At 45.5% G+C, this 16,949-nt stretch overlaps 1 long non-coding RNA gene across 1 annotated transcript in view; it reads left to right on the top strand.

Annotated features, from left to right (window-relative positions):
- Nucleotides 1-12,246, top strand: part of LOC138165954 (uncharacterized) — a 33,160-nt gene extending 20,914 nt beyond the window's left edge. The window contains exons 2-3 of the long non-coding RNA XR_011169501.1: nt 8,770-8,895; nt 9,515-12,246. This is a non-coding gene — a long non-coding RNA (uncharacterized lncRNA). The remainder of the gene's footprint in view (nt 1-8,769; nt 8,896-9,514) is intronic.
- Nucleotides 12,247-16,949: the final 4,703 nt, after the last annotated feature.

Genomic DNA, 16,949 nt, shown 5'->3' with positions numbered 1-16,949 from the left:
CTCTTTCTCCTCTTTCCCATTCTTCCCTTTTACCCTTTCTTACTCTCCTCTTTCATTTTCTTTTTTCTTCCTCTTTTTCCTATTTCCTTCCACTCCCTCCCACCCAGTCCTGATGATTGGCTGGCATCAGATCCAATCACACCACAGGTCTTTGCTTCAAATGCAGAAATAAAAGGAAACATTTTCTTCAAGTTGTGAGTGCTTTTCAATCCATTTCTAAGCACTCTAATCCTGGGGCTTTTGAGGTCAGATTAAATCATCAGCCTAGAAAGTAAATCCTGTCTATCATGCTGTGTTTTGAAGGAGAAAGCTTTGAGGAATGGGCAGAAACAGGAGCATGCAATGTATCCCGCCGCAGGCTTAGGGAGACAACACAAAGAAGCAATCATGATTGATTCTCTGGGCATTAGAGTTATTAATGGAGAGGCCAATGCCAAATGCAGTTAATTACTGTCGGGTAAGGAAGACTGAAAAACCAATGACTGCTGGGCAAGGAAAGGGCCTCCCCTGTTATTGCTGAGGAGTGTCCAGTGGTAAACAAGGAGTTTTTAACCAAAGTATAACCGATAGTAGAATTATGTTGAAATGCAAGTTTTCATCTCCTTTTTCTCAGGGTCTATTACACTCTGGCCAACCAGTCAGTCAAGTGTCCGTGAAGGGCCAGCACTGTGGCAAGCTCTGCTGACACCCAGACAAGGAATAAAACTGTCTCTACTCTCAAGGAGTTTACATTCTAATGGAGTGGAAAATAAGGACACAAATAAGTATAGACCTGATAAACACGAAAAGGTGTTTGATTAAAGACAATTATGAAGACTGCTGAGCTCTCCTTCAGAGAGATGGGAATTATGGCAGCATACACTGTCCACCAAGATCACTGTTAGGTGATTTTTCTTACCTCTTTTTTTCTGGAATAAGGAGGGTTCTGGAGGGAAATGATATTGGGCAATATCTGTAGTGTAAAAAACCCAAAACTTGCAAATGTAAGTGTATTGGGAATATGATACCCTTTTAACTAGATGTTGGTCACCATGGTGATGGCAGGTTGGGGCAGTGTAGTGGCTCACAACCTCATGGCCTCTTTTCCTGGGGTGAGCTACAGTCCTGGGCAGTGCAGCCCTTTCTTGTAGGACCTGACCTCCTAAGCTGTCCATTCAATCTCCCCGACCCTGACGCACACACGCACATAGCCCCCTCTAACTGCTTTGGTCTCTTTTGTTTCCCAATGGGAGCAGGCTTTGAGAGCCCCCACTTATTTCCCCTTCCAGAGGAAGACCACCCTCCACTCCACCTCTCCCAGAGCTTATCTTCACTGCCTAGAATGCTCCCTGCTTGTGGGCTGGTCCACCCTCATCATGGGACCCTAGCTGAATGTGACTGTACCTGGGATTCCAATGAAGCACTCAGGGTGAAAGACTCTCTCTCCCAATGGGGACCAGCACTTTTCCTGCTATTTATGGCCTCAAGAGTTGCCTGGAACCAGGAGAGACTTATCCAGAGGAAAGCCCTGAACCCAGGTCATTCTCACTCTAACAGTGACCCACTCTGTAGTATCAGAGATTAGGAGCTGGAAGGCAATGCAGAGACTGTGCTCTACCTGGAAATACCTGGTTTTAGAAGCAAGGAATCAATGGCCTAAGGAGCTTAAGGGACCTGTCCACAATCATCCCAGTAGTAAGGTTGTAGTCTCGGTTCTGTTCGCACTGACCTGGGCCATGAAAATCATCAATCGGCTCTCCTCCGCTGGGGCCTGGGATATCAGAAGTGCTTCTATGGTCAGATGAGTCTTGAAAAGTCACATCTTTGCTTTGAGATGAATGAGAACAATATTATGGCCTACTCTGCCTCCTCTCACCTTCTAGGGAGCAGGCACCAACTAAGGACCCACATCTGCAGCACCATAATTTTGTCCCTTCTCTTGTTGCTATTGCTTTGCCCGCCCCCCCATCACCAGGGGATGCACACGCTCCTGTGGTCTAGTCTGCACCAGGACTTCAAGCGGGGACATGAATCTTATCTTAATGCAATGACCTTTTCTATAAAACAAATCCTGAATAATGCAAAGAAGAAAACTTGGAAAGACACTAAACATTGGGGGTGAGGGTTGGGAGTGGAGAGAGAGACAGAGAGAGAGAGACAGAGATAGAGAGATGCACAGGAGAGACAGAGACAGAGAGATAGAGAAAGACAGAGATAGAGAGATCTACAGGAGAGACAGAGAGATAGAGAAAGTCAGAGATAGACAGATGCACAGGAGAGACAGAGAGATAGAGAAAGAGAGATAGAGGCAGAAACAGAGAGACAAAGACAGAGACAGAGAGACTTAAGGCGGGGAGGAGACACATGCAACCCCAATTACTGTAAGAAGAACCATACGGATAATTAGAAATGTGCTGTCCATTGCTATCTCCTCTAAATGCTGAAAATAGACACCCATGTTTCCAGCTAATCAGCAATTAGCCTTGGGCCACTATAATTTGCTTTTCTGTATGATGATACAAACATCTCTTTCTCACCTGTTGCTCGTATTAATCCATTAAGGCTCTGAGGTCTTAAATCAGTGGTAGGAGCCCTTTGGATTCCTTGGGGCTGATGAGGGTTTTCAGGCAGAATCCACAACCACTGAAGCATCATTAGAAGAACATCCCATGCATCTGGTGTTTGGCCACAGAATTGTGGACCAGCCAAGAAAGGGTATTCTGGTCCATCGGCCCCTCTTCCAGGAGAGTAAACTTATGGTAATGCACCTAAAACAGAACTTGATTTACTCTCCCTAAGCCTCAGTTTCCACATCTGTAAAATGGCATCCCATTTAGGAATTGGGGTTGACTAGAGGAAAAATTAAAAAAGATGAAGAATGTTTGTTGTCCAGCCCCGATGTCGTCCCACACCTGACTGGACTCCCTCTACAACTTGTCTGTCATGATGGTACAGGGGAGGCCGTGTTGGACCCCAAGGCAGATGGGCAGGCTGGATTGCCTTTTGGAGATAAGCCCAAAATCCCCATGGAAACACAAGTCATCCTTTTACCATTGGTGCTCTAGGGTAGGGAGATGGGGAAGAGACAGTCCCAGAGCAACGGAGGATGACCCTTCCCTCAGGGCAGTGAGGATGGGGGGAGGTCTGAGAGCAGCTGCACTAGAGGGAAACCCCAAGGCCCAGGAGGGAAGGGCTGCATCACCGCATCACTGGGGCAAGAGCCACAGATGACAAGTGGACAGCCAGAGAGATGGGGATGGGGTGGGAGGGAGCTCTGCTGTCTGGAGAAGGCTGGGAGGGCCCTGGAGGTATCTGGTCTGCAAAAGGCTTTACATACACGAGAGTCAGTCAGTGCACATTTCTTAAGTGTCTGTGATGTTCCAGGCACTGTGATGAGCCCTGGGAGTAAGAAGAAAGTCAAAAACATAATCCCTGTCCCCAAGGAGCTCACAGCTAACAAGGAGAGAGATGACCTGTGGAAATCATGTAGACTATGTGACCTAGGAATAAGCCTGGAGGCCTTGAATGCCGGGCCAAGGAATTTTCCTTTGTCTCTGCAGACCAGAGGGAGCCACTGAATGCTCTGGAGTGGAAGAGTTACACAATCAAATCTACGAGTAAAGATAGTGCTCGAAGATGGGTATGGAGCTGGCATCCCTCCTACCTCTGGTTTCTCGGGGCTCTGGAAATCTCCACTCTTTTGCAGATGCCAAAGGTCAATTCTCTTTCCTTTTCCCCGAAGTATCCACAGGGTGAGTTCTCCATGAGAGCGGCCTCTCTTGGCAAGCTGGCAGGCCTCCTGGGAGCAGCAGGCCCAGAGGAGTCTTTAAATGGAAATCAAACACAAGGGCCGAGGCTTGAAGAACTCACTGACAGCAGGAGTGCTTTGATGTGAAGATGGAAAACTCCAGAGCAGCAAATGCAGCCCCTTTGTTTTTTTTTCTTTTTTCTCTTTTTTTAAGAAAGGATTCAGGGCATTTTGAGTCTGATTAACTCTGTGGTTTCTCAGCATAGTCATTCTATGGACAGAAATGACTGGCCCAGGAAGGGGGCTCTGAGCCCCCAGCTGCAGAAGGGGGGATGCATTGCAATGAAAATCCAGCGGAATCCAGCCTTGTGGTCTCTGCAGAGCAGAACTGATGAAGGAAAACCAAGGTTGCTGGCATTCTCCTGGTCCTTTCAAGGATGAAGAAAGTAAATCAGGGGGGAATTCTTATTCTCCTAATGAGAGGATTTGAGTTTGTGATGCCTAGAGCCCCTGCTGACTCTCATGGTTACTTTGTGACTCTGTAATCAAAGATGGGGCTTGAAATTCTGCTTGGAAGGACATTGTAGTAGGTGGGAGAAGCAGCAGACCAGGGAGGACTGACCTCAGCACCTACTGGCCGTGGGACCTGCCGCAAGTTACTTAACCTTGACACTTGGGTCACTTTCTAGGATTTACCCTTTAAGTCAAAGGCAGGCTGCCACGGACATTGGCAGAGTTAGGTTCTGTACTGGGAGTTCCCTGTCCTAAAAAGTCACAGATCCTTCCCTTTTTTTGTATTGTGGTAGGTGATTTGGGGTCTTCCCAAGCCCAATCTGTTTTTTAGTCTCTAATACATTCCCCCTAAATGGGAACCCTAAACAGACCAATGGATAATCCCACATGATTTTAGGCCAAAGGCATGAGAACATGTCCACTGACTTCATCTGAGCTACTGGCTTCAAAGCATTGGCGAGGTCTAATACATTCCTTTGTAATAATAATAATTGCTTTGTTTGCTTACATAGTTTCATGGAAGGATACATAAAGGTAGAAATTAGGTATCTGTACTTGGCCCAAAAAGTACCAGCTACTCTGAACTGAAATTCTTCTTGACCCGAGAATGAAATTTATAGTTGTTTCAGGAATCTGCTCCTTAGACATTGGTCCTTCTGTGAGATGGGTCAGGCCCATGGTGAAGTTCGCGGCTCAGATCAGACCTCTAGGAAAGGGACCACATGCAAAAAGGACTTGGACTGAGTTCGGCCTAGTCCAGGCAGTGTTTTTCCAACAGTGCTCTTCTCTGCTTTGGAGTCAAGTACTGGGCAAATTCCAGGTCTGGGTGACGCACCAAGCCCTGGGGAATCTGTAACGGCTTGAGGCCTAGATCTATTTCTACATCATCCATAGGTGTCTATTTCTTACCCCTTTGATTGTGGTTCCCTCTCCCCCCCAAAAATATTCTCATCACCAAAGTTAGATTGTGACAAGCCAGTTTTGTGCACTTTGTATGTAAATATATTGGAGAGTTGATTTTGATCCAAGTTAAAAGATGTGTGAAGGGGTGGGTAGGTGGTGTAGTGAATAGAGCACTGGCCCTGGAGTCAGGAGGACCTGAGTTCAAATCCGACCTCAGACACTTAACACAAGTCACTTAACCCCAATTGCCCTGCCTTCCCCCCTCCAAAAAGCAAAAGATGTGTGAATACTTAAGTATAATCAAGGTGATAATGAGAGCTGCCATTTATACAAACTTTTGTGGTTGACACAACACTTTCCAAACACCATCTCATTTGATTCTTCTCCAAAACATAATGAGGCAGATGCTGAAGGCATTGCCATCCCCATTTTGCCGATGAGGAAACTGAGGCTTCAAAAGAGGATTGTTTAGGACCTTGTTTGTGATCAAACAAGAGGTTAAATGTCAGAGGCCGGATTGAAACCCAGACCTCTCCTAACTCCGGGTCCATGGGGCGGTCTATTCTACTCCATGGTGTCGGACAAGGTGAAACTATAAGGAGACTGGCGCTCCTAGTTACTCTGACTTATTTAATTAGCACAATTTTAATGATCATTATTATTAAATGCTAATTAATAGAGGTCTGTATAGTGTGACACTGTTTAGGACTAGTTTAGCTCCGTTCACAGAGGCCTGTCACCAATTTGATGTCTGAGTGGTGATTTTTTAAAATCTGTATCAATTTTTGAATCAGTTAATCAACAAGCATTACTTAAATTCTCCACTATGTGCCTACTACTCTCAAGGACTATGAATTCTGTTGGGGAAAAAATAAGAAGGACTGTGCTTTGAACTGATGGCATGTAAGACTAGCCTCACCTTCCTGCTAAAGCAGAATTTAACAATACTGGCCCAGGAAGATGGTCAGGACCAGAGCTGGGCAAGAGTGGTTCCAGGTGCGGTCTCCAGGCATGTGGCCAGCCTGGGGCCAGCCCAGCCTGAAAGGAAAGACCAGAGGGATCCAGGCTCAGTTTTTTTGCATCATCCTCTGTGCTTATCGATACAGACTAACTCACAGATCCCAGAGGTATTGAAATCATTCTAAAGTAATCTTTGTTATTGTTATTATTAATAGCATTTATAGAGATGCTAAAGGTGGTCAAAGACCTTTGCAAGCCTTGCCTCTTTTGATCCTCTTAACAATCCTGCAGGGTGGGTGCCATTTTGCGGGTGAGATCCAGAGAGGTTGAGGACTTGTCCTACATTACACAGCAAGACGAGCCCTCCTGACCCAGGCCCAGTACTCTGTCCACAGCCCCACCTGGCTACCTCAAGTCATTATAACATATCATTAATGATCACCATCGATATCATCATCTGTAGGTGAATCTCAGAGAGATGTGATCTTCAGTGGACACATTTGAGGGCCATATCTTTCCTCTGCAGACCTTCCTCTAGGGTACAGAGGGTGGGCGTGAGGGTGAGGAGCACTTTCCTGGAACTGGAAAAATGTTCTCATTTCTTCGCACAGCTGATGAATGGGAGGGGGGAGGGGATGACAATCTAAATCTTTGAAATATTTATTGACTTGTTATTTTTATTAGAAGGTTTTCTTTTAAATGTGTTCTTTTTTTTCTGGCCATAGACTATTCAACCCATCCTTTAACAGTGCAATAATTTTTTAGAGTTTGAATTCTGCTCGAAGTCTTGAGTAGGCACATTCTTTGGGACCAGGCCAGCATCAAGATACTCTCCTTAGAGCTCAATTCTTTGGGACTCCAAGGATCTGTCCAGTTGACAGTCCCTTTGCTCACGTAGATCACAGTCCCCTCTGTGACTTAGCAGACATCTCTGAGAGCTGCTGTGCCCAGGTGAACTTAACCAGCTGGCTTTCGCACTGCGTTCCTATTAAGAGAAATCTTTAAAGACTCTACAGGAAGGCACTGGGCATAGTCCCAGAGCTCAGAATGCACAAGCAAAGGCCCCAAGTTCAAATCTGGGCTCTGGCACGAACACCTTGTGACCTTCCATGATTTCTCTAGGTGCTGTTTGAACCAAGGTTTGAAGCGCATGCATATTATAGACAAGACACTTAGAACACAAAGACAAAATGCAAAACAGTTGGTAGATTGGGAGCTCCTTGAGGACAGGACTGCCTTTTGCTCTGTTTGTATTCTCAGCACAGTGCTTGGCATCTAGGAGAGACTTATAAATGTTGATTGATTGATTGATTGATTATAGGACTATTGCCCTAGAGCTAGCAGGGACCTCCGACACCACGGAGTCCAATCTCTTCATTATACAGATAAGGAAACTGAGGCACAGAGACATTTAAGGACTTGTCAAAGGTCTCCAGGTGGTACGTGGTAAAGCCTCCATTCAGACTCAGGCTCCATAATTCCAAGATCCTATGAACACTCAACGGGCTGTATGTAGTCTACCATATCATGTTGACTCTCTAAGGTACAAGAACACAGCTAAGTTCATAGAAGGGAGGAAGTGGTCACTATGAGGGCCTTCAGGAAAGCCGTTGGGTCAGGCCAACCTCTCACTCTGAGCCTTGGAGAAGGCTAAGGAGGAGTGACCAGAGAGGCGGGATGAGAACCAAACCAGAACCCAGAGGAGGAGAGTCTCCCTGAGAAGGAGGAGGAAGTGTACAAATCATGTCCAAAAACACTTGCGGGGAAGGGGGGAGATTAAGAAGGACGAGGAGTGAGAAAAGGCAATATACTGGAAAGGTCATTGGGCATGGAGTCAGAGAGCCCAGGCTTAACCTGAGTTCCTTCTCCACGGTGATTCTCTTAATCCCATTAGTAAGATGGACAGGCTGGACTGAATGAGCTCTCAGGTCTATGACCATTTGATCCCATGACTGAGTAGGAAGAAAAGAAGGAATAAACATTTATACAGTGCCTACTGTATACCCACAGGCTCTGTGTGAAGCACTTTACAAAGGATCTCATTTGGTCTTCACAACAATCCTGGGAGGTGGGGCTGTTGTAATCCCTATGGTGTGGTGGAGGAGAATAAGGCAGCCCCGAGCTCTGGCCATTGTATCACACAGCTGCCTAGCAGTTGAGAACTTGATGAGAAGCTCAGAAAGTGTAGTTTCCATTGGACTCTCTTGACATTAATCTTGGGTCCTTCCATTAGAGCATGAAATCTGCCTGTTGAGTCTGCCTTCGAGGTCTTAATGCCTTTGTGATGGTTCACGGAAACCCTACCTGGAGTTTCAACCCTATTGACAGCTGTGCTTTGAAGTCATTTCATTAAAATTGTCTGCCAACACAGTTGGAATTATTCTCTGTAGAATGTCATCATGGAGGATGGATGACCCTGTTCTCCAGGGGATAACAATGTGCTTTCTTTAAGAGTTTAAGTTCCATTAGACCCTGGCCAGAGAATTATTCTGTGGTCTAGGAGGATTTTAACATTGAGCTTGGCCTGTGATCACAGGTTGAAAAGTTCCTTTATTCAAATGTCTCCTTTCAATTTACTCCAGAATCAGGATGCAACACTGGAAGGGTCTTTCATTATAGATTTCAGCCTGCACTTCCCTTCTCAATCCCTTTCTGTTCTCTTCAAGGACAGTTCAATCCAGCACATGTTGGAATGCCAGGCACTGAGGAGACAAAAAGCACGGGGAAACACTCCTGTCTCCAAGAAGTTTCCATTCTAGAGGGTGCTGGGGGAGAACACAGCTGGGAGTCAGGTAAATCCGTGCAGACTATATGCGTCCAGCTGAAGAAGGAGGGAGGGGGAGAGGAGAAAGGCGGTGCAGTGCGGCAGAGAAGGCAGGTGAGCTCAGCTTTGCGGGAGGCCAAGGACTGATTCTAAAAGGTCAAGGTGAGGAGACAAGACATTCCAGACATGCCGAAGAGCAGACAGAGGCCAGAGATGAAATGTCACGTACAGGGAAGTGTTGGCAATCCAGTTTGTCTGGAATGGAAAGTGAGTGACCTGGGGTACACGAGGTAGATAGGAGATAAATGGTGGAGGGCTGAGGGTTTTGCATTTTATCACTGAGGCAAGAGAGAATCAGTGAAGATCTCTAGATAGAGGAGAGACACCATCAGGCCTAGGTTTTAGATATGCCAGCTTGGCAGGTTCAGGGGGATGGATCAGGGAGCGGAGAGACCAGAAGAAGCAGGTCAACCTGGGGGTTATTGCATTAAGTATCTGGTGTGGAGGGGATGGAGTCCTGCTCTAGGGGAGAGGTTATGTTCAAATCTCCTACCCTCTCTCTTGGTAAAGAAATGAGTAATGGAATTTGGCAGGGTGTTTTGCAATCCAGCCCATAGGGCAAATGGATTCTTTTTTCCTCGTTTCAGCCAGAGGGAGGTCGCCACTGCTTGGCGCTGACCAATCCAATCATTGGACACTGAATGAGTCAGACAGGAAGTTCCGAGGTGGAGTCGGAGGGGGCATTTGCGGAGTCATTTTTCTGACCATAATACCCCTCAGAGATTGAGAGAACCTGCCCTGGACAAAAATGGAAAACATCATTATTATATTATGACATGGTGCGAAATCCCCCAGCCCACTTGAAAGGCTTCCGCATAGGCTGGAATTTCAACCACACTGTTTCTATTACTTTGATTTTCTATTACTATTATTATTCGGTTTTCTATTACTATGTTGCTGTTTCTATTACTTCGATTCACGTAGGGCTGAATTCTCCAGCGCCCCGTGAAATGAAAGCTTTTGATTTTTCCCGGGAAGGAATGTTCTGACCATGCATATGAATCGTTGTACAATAGAGCTCTGAGGCAAGTGACGGTTTCTCCTAAGACCATACACCCAGAAGTGGAAGAGTCCAGCCACCTCTTTTTTACAGGTGAGGAAACTGAGGCTGAGAGACATTAAATCACTTGATCCCATTGTAGAGTTAGCAAGTGTCTGCGGCAGGATTTGGACTCCCCTGACACCAAGCCCAGCACTCTGCTGACCCAGCTACCTTAGACTGAGTTCTCTCGTTTCACAGAGAAAGAAAATGAGATCTAGGAGGGAGAAGGGACTGTCGCAGCCTCCCACAGCTAGCCAGAGGAAGTCCGGAGTACATAGAATATAGAACCAAAAAGACAAAACCAGCAAGGTCGGAGCTCACAGCCCACCTTGGACACATGAGCCACGCGTGACCCAGGGAAGGTCGCTAAATCTTTCTGAGACTCAGTTTCTTCCTCTACAGGTGGGAACACTGTCATACTGCCCTTCTAGAGTTGTTGGGAAACCCCATCGAGATCATGTTTGTAGCATGCTTGACATTTCTATGTCAGTGACAATGGTCATTGCTAGCGACTGAGGCCGTTGTCCTTCCTGGATGCCATCCTGCCCTTCAAATCTAAAGAAACCGTCGTGTGAGCCAATGGAACGCTTGACTAGCCCCTGAGGATGCATAGATGCCCAGGGTAACAAACCCAGGGGCATTGCTGCCCCTCCTGCCTTCCTGCTGGCTTGGCACACTTAGATTGTTTCCTACATTTTCCTCTCTTTCTTCAGTCCTTGGTGAGTAATTAGACAACACACTCATTCCCCTGGTCCCAACTGTCCTTTGGCCCTTAGGTTATGGCAAGGCAGCGTCTGCTTGGTGCCACCTGGTTCTTTTTTCTACAACTCTATATGAGTTGGAGCCCTGAGGCCTCTAGACTGAGAAAACCCTCCAGTGGTCCAGGGTCTGGAAGCCCCCCTACTGCGTGTCTGGGGACACGCTTGGTATCTGTTCTCTTCTCTGCTACTCTTTGTCCAAACTCTCCTGCACCACACACAGAAATCAGGGCTCTCTGAGGTTCCTGCCGAGGCCCCGCAGTCAAACGAGGGCAGGCCATCTGCTTAGTCAGAGACTCTCACACCAGCAGAAACTCAGAAAGCAGAGGCAAAAGGCACCTGCGCACTTACCTCCTTTGTTTTTGTCTCTCAGTTCCAGCAAGAGACTTTTTCATTTTTACAGCATGTCTATTGGATAGCACCATGCTTCTTTATGTCACTGTGTCCCAGATTTCCCACTGGGGAAGGAAGCCTATTTGTGGCCTGGCAGAAGGAGCCTTGGATTGGAAGCCAAAGGGGCTGAATTTGAACTCTACCTCTGCTACTTGCTGGTAGTGTGGCCCTGGCCAAGTCACTGACCCCTCTGAGCTGTGGAAGCCTTCACTTCCAGTTCATCTGAGGAGGTGGTGGTCCATGTTTTAGACTCATTCAATCACGTTGGCATTAAACAGTTGGGCCTCTCTTCCTGGGAGGAGCTTGGAAACTTTAAAGGAATTTGGTGATTTTTTTCTTAGTTGAGATTGTGCAACTTTGGACTTCTTAGACGAATCTGAAATGATCACCATGACAAAGCTTTTTCATTAGCGAACACACACCACACAAACCAATGTCCTCACTCCCACGCCCAGACTCCACCAAAAAGTCACAGATGCTTTGGAGATGGCATTTTTCTGGACACAGCTCTGCCCCTCTGAGTGTGAGAAGTCTTTTATTTATAGATTCTCTTTTCTGTATACAAGATTTTGTAACATTTTAAGTCTTTATACCCCCAGGGAAGAATTGTGTCTGCTTCATCCTGACCAAAGTTTATGGCTTGTAGAAACATGTTTGTGCTGCTGTTGGGATGCCTGATTGATGACCCCGGAATAACTTGAAAATTCCTTCCATCTAGACCTAGAACTGTACTTTTGGTCTCCAGTCAGTGTTTAATATTTACAGTTAATGAAGTTTAGAGAGGGGTGGATTTTGTGTGTGTTCCTTTTATTCAAATAGTGGGCTCTAGAGGGACAATGTGGTCAGTCTCTGGATAGCCCTGGTTTTGATGGCAACTTTCCATGTGGTCTTGGGTCTTCAGCACCAAGATCTACTTTGAAAAATGGAGTCATAGACTTTGGGCTTCAACGGAATCCCACCCACTCATTTCACAGATAAGGAAACCAAGGCCTAGAAAGAAGAAATGATTTGCCCAGGGCTACTCAGCTAATAATTGTCTGTGGTAGGATTTGAACCTAGGTGTGTTTGGACAGTTCTATGCACTTTACCATGCTGCATCTCACAGAAAATACAAGATATTTAATGCTAGATGAATTGAATTGAAAGAACTTAAAATCCTCCAAATTAAATTCTCATACATTTTAATACCCAATGCTATTAATGCAAAGGTGAGCATAGGAGACAATGAAAAAATATTGTTTATTTATATGAACACTATTCAATATATTTTCCCATTAAAGAGTAATTTTTGTTATGTAAAATGACTTACTGTGTCCAGTGCTCTAAAACACAGATACTGCTGCTTCCACAAGATGATCAAGAAGCTGGGTGTGGGGACACTGGGGGGCTGGAGGGCAGTGGAGACCAGGATACCATCAAAGCTGCAGGTGCCCATGCCCTGGCCAACCTGGTCACCTGCGGGAGCGGAATCATTAAGGATGTGCCATGAATGTGTAGCACACAAGCCTAGAACTGACTTGGGGGGAGAGGGAGAAGGGCAATGTCACCCACTTGACCTCTCTCCCACTGGTTCACCAAATGCCCATCACTTCAGACTCTATCGCAGCAGGCACAGATCGCAATCTGTTGGATGGCTTTATGTATATATTCATATATATGTATATTCAAATATATTACAAATATAACAGTATTCAAAAATATTGTTAAATATTAAAAAATGAAAGAGGCCCAAAGGCTTGAAGACCACACAGAAGATGCCAAGGTCATCTGCTGTATCCTGAGAGTTTTGACTTTTGTCTTGCCATCGGACTTCCATGACTAGAAGAGAGAGTGATGCTGACAGCTTTGTTCAACTCTGCCAATTTCTGCCCAAGTCAACCCATTACCTGTGATGTCATTAGTCCTCTTTGGAACAAAGGATGATGCACAACAATCCCTGAACTTCTAGCAGGGTGCCTGGCATGTAGGATGCTCTGAATGCATACTTGCTGGTGGAATGATTGATTTTAAATCTCAGAAATGAAACTTGAGTCCTGTACACATGATGGGGATAAGACCTGGGCCCCTCACTGGGGCTGTATCATCTGGCTGGATGCACGGACCACTTCACAAACGTCAGACCCAGAAAGCCAGCCAACAGATTGCGATCTGTGCCTGTTGCGGTAGTGTCTAAAGTGATGGGCATTTGGCGAACCAGTGGGAGAGTGGTCAAGTGAGTGACATTGCCCGTCTCCCTCTCCCCCCCAAGTCACTTCTAGGCTTGTATCCTACACATTCATGGCATGTCCTTAATGATTCCCCTCCCGCGGGTGACCAGGTTGGCCAGGGCATGGGCGCCTGCAGCTTTGATGGTATACTGAGCTCCACTGCCCTCCAGCCCCCCAGTGTCCCCACACCCAGAGTCTTGTGGAAGCAGCAGGATCTGTGTTCTAGAGCACTGGACACAATCAGTCATTTTTACATAACAAAAATTATGCTTTTGGGGGGAAAAATTAGCACAGAATGAACAACTAGGAATGAGTCTTGGTCAGATCATTCTTGTCCCCAAACTTCCCTCCTCTGCACCTTCCTAATTCTATTGAAATTTCCATCATCCTGTGCATTGTCCAGGTTCACAGCATAGCGTTATCTTTGGCTCCTCACTGGAGCTCACCCCCCCTCCCATCAGCTGTCAGATCTTGACATTTCTACCCTCATAGCATGTCTCACTCACACTGCCTTCCTCTGGCGCAAGACCCTCATCACCTCCTACCTGCCTCATCACCCCCCATTCTATCCATCCACCACTCAACTGTCAAATGAATGGGCCTTACTCCATAAACTCCACTGCTCTCTTAAAATTCAATACTATTTCATCTTTCTATCATCCTAAGATATCTTTTTATAATTTTATAATGTATGTAATTATTAGTGCAGAAGAACATGGATACAGTTTGTAAATAAGTGCACACATGTTGGGGTGCACACCAAAAATACTTTGCTTTTAGAGCTATTTAGTGAGACAGTTTGGAGGTCACAGGCATAATTAACATAATGATGGATTCCCTCCAATTCTTAACATACTTCAGGCTGTCAGAATCTACCACAGCCAATGTGCACCTCTTGCATTCCCGGGAGAAATGAAGAATGAAGGCCATGAACCTCTGGCCGCCTGGAATTTGGGCTTCAGCTGGATGAGTTGAGGACCTATAACAGAGGGAGCCCTCATGGCAATCCACCCTTCCCATTCTCTGATCCCAATTGCCCCAAGCAGACCAAAATGAGTATGTTTATGATCTTAAGTCATCTCAAAATAAAGCTGAATTTTAAGTTTCCAGAGTAAATGGTTGAAATCTCTCATAAACTGAAACCAAAATATGTCCAAACACAAAACTTCTCTTCAGAAGCATTAAGTGCAAAGAGGTATTCTTGGCTATATCTTTGGGATTTAGAGAATGATTGCCCTTTTACTAGAAGTACAACATGTGTGCGCACCAAAGGTATATCTTTTTGTGAGCAGGAGATAACAGAGATAGAAAAATAAAATAATACCAAAATTTGTCACAAGCAACAGGATCAGATGGGACTTTGCTCTAGACATTGATATCCAGGGGAATGGCTTACACCACACAACAACCACTTTCCCTGAACCCCAACAGACCCTCTGGGTCTTCTGCCAATCTGGGCAATCTTGAGGAGGAGCTGCCATCACCAGGATCCCATTGCCAGCATGCCCTTCTCCTGGGACCATTTTTCACTCCCCTCCCATGGGACTGAGCTCGAATATCCTATATCACACCAAGACTGTAATGGACCAGTGACTGATTGAGATCATTGGTCAAGGAGGCACAGATGAAAAAAGGAAGGAAGCTGATCATCTACCAACAACTCCAGGGGTACCAGGGGCCTGATGCCCATGTAATGTTGGGAGCCCTGGAAGAAGGCCCCCTCCCCTACTCACACACTTGGGGTGGCCCTTTGTGAAGGATTTGGGGGAGGGTATAGCAGGAGTCACAGAGGTTGAGCAGCTGTGGGTATGTTGTGAGCTATGGATCCCACATCATTGTGGTCACAGATCTGTCAAAGTAATGATAATAATAACCTTCATATAGGCCTGAGAATATAGGTTTATGTAGAAATCACTTTACAAATGTTATCTCATTCGATCCTCTCAACGACCTTGGGAAATAGGTGCCATTATCATATCAATTTTACAGAGAAGGAAACTTGCCCAATGTGAACCATCCAAGGCCATTCCCTTTTGTTTTGTCAAACACTGAGAAAAGATGGAATGCAAGGAGTCATTTGAGCTAAATCTACATCCTTGAATTAAGCTTGTAGCATTTGAAAACAGACCTTCTCTGTCCTCTGTCCTGGCAGATACAGAGACTACAAATAGCAGCAGCCGATGGGTCTGGGATGGGCACATCCTGCCCTTGGGTTGTTGTTAGAATCCAGGGTAGCGAGCGTTTTTTTTAGCTACTTGGAATACTTTTTAGTCATATGGGGCTCAGTAATTTCCCAACTTGATTTTGCACTTATTCCTCTTCATTCCTCAATCTGGTTATTTGGAGGAGGATGTAATCCATGTGCTTTTCATTCATTGACACTTGAGTCATTAAAATGAGGCACCAATGAGGTTCGTGTGTTTTCTGCCAGTTGGATCTGTTGAAATTGACTTTTTCCTGATTTAAAAAAATCATGCTTAACTTCAATGGAGGGTCCCCATTTCTCATTTCCCATTATTAGTTTGTTAGCTGTGGAACCAGATCTTCTCTGAGGGTCTTCTTGTTATCTAAGAGATGCATCGAGGGCTTCGCTTGGGCATACCAGGTCAATTTCTTAGATGGCTGATGACTTAATTCTGTCTCTGTCATTTTAAGTGGACAATAAATACATACATGAAATTGACAATTCAAATTATTTAAACAACTCTTCACCAAAATAGACCCCCCCCCCCAAAATCAACACAAAATCCCAGTTGGGAGTCTGTGTGTGTGTGTGGGGGGTGTGTGGGTGTGGGTGTGTGTGTGGGTGTGGGTGGGTGGGTGGGTGTGTCCTCCCCCTTGTTTGCATGTCAGGCCACTCCTTGCCTTTGATCCACCCATTTCCAGAGGGGGTCATGTATTCTTCCAGTGAATGGACGTATGGAAAGGAGAAATCCAGACTGAGCAGAGAAAGAAAGGCATTAAGATTTCTCTGCTGTCTCATTTGTCAATTAAAGAATTTCCACATTGGGTAAGGCTATAGTCCATTGAGCTCAGTATTTCCTTTGACTAGTAAACCAAGGAACATGATGTGATTAGGCAAAGCTGTCAGCTTCAAAAGCTTAGGAGAACACTTCCAAAGCAAAAGCAGTGGAGAGCTCTTGAGAGCCCCATACAGTATACCAACCACACATTCCTCCAGACCAAAAAGCAACAGCACAGTCTACACCACCTCTCCGGACAAGGAGTCTCCTAAGTTTACTTTATAAAGAACACTTACTTCTATTTGAGCTGCACTCAGCCTTTTTGAGTTTTAAGGAGGCCTTTGAGTTCTAATAAACCAGAACAGAATTTTTAAAAGTCCTTTCCTCCAGCCCCAAAGGACAAGAAGGGCATCTGCCTTAACAGGGTTAATCCTTTCATGGTCTCTTTAAAAATCAGCTTGGTTTACTTTATAGAGGAATACTTATTTCTATTTATCCTACACTCCTGCAAGTTTTAAGAAGGTCTTCTAGTTCTAATAAACCAAGACTGAAGAAAAGAATTCTTTCTACCAAAGGCAGAGGATGAAGGACACGCCTTCCATGACAAAGTAAACCCTTCTGCCAAGGCTCTTGATGCCATCCTATCTGGTGTCTTAGGG

Source organism: Petaurus breviceps, unplaced genomic scaffold (genome assembly GCF_028583685.1).
Source record: "Petaurus breviceps papuanus isolate PSGF00001 unplaced genomic scaffold, PetGlider_PUasm1.0 218, whole genome shotgun sequence".
Taxonomy (NCBI): Eukaryota; Metazoa; Chordata; class Mammalia; order Diprotodontia; family Petauridae; genus Petaurus; species Petaurus breviceps.
Note: the sequence above shows the minus strand (reverse complement) of the source record. Positions and strands in the feature narration are given on the sequence as shown.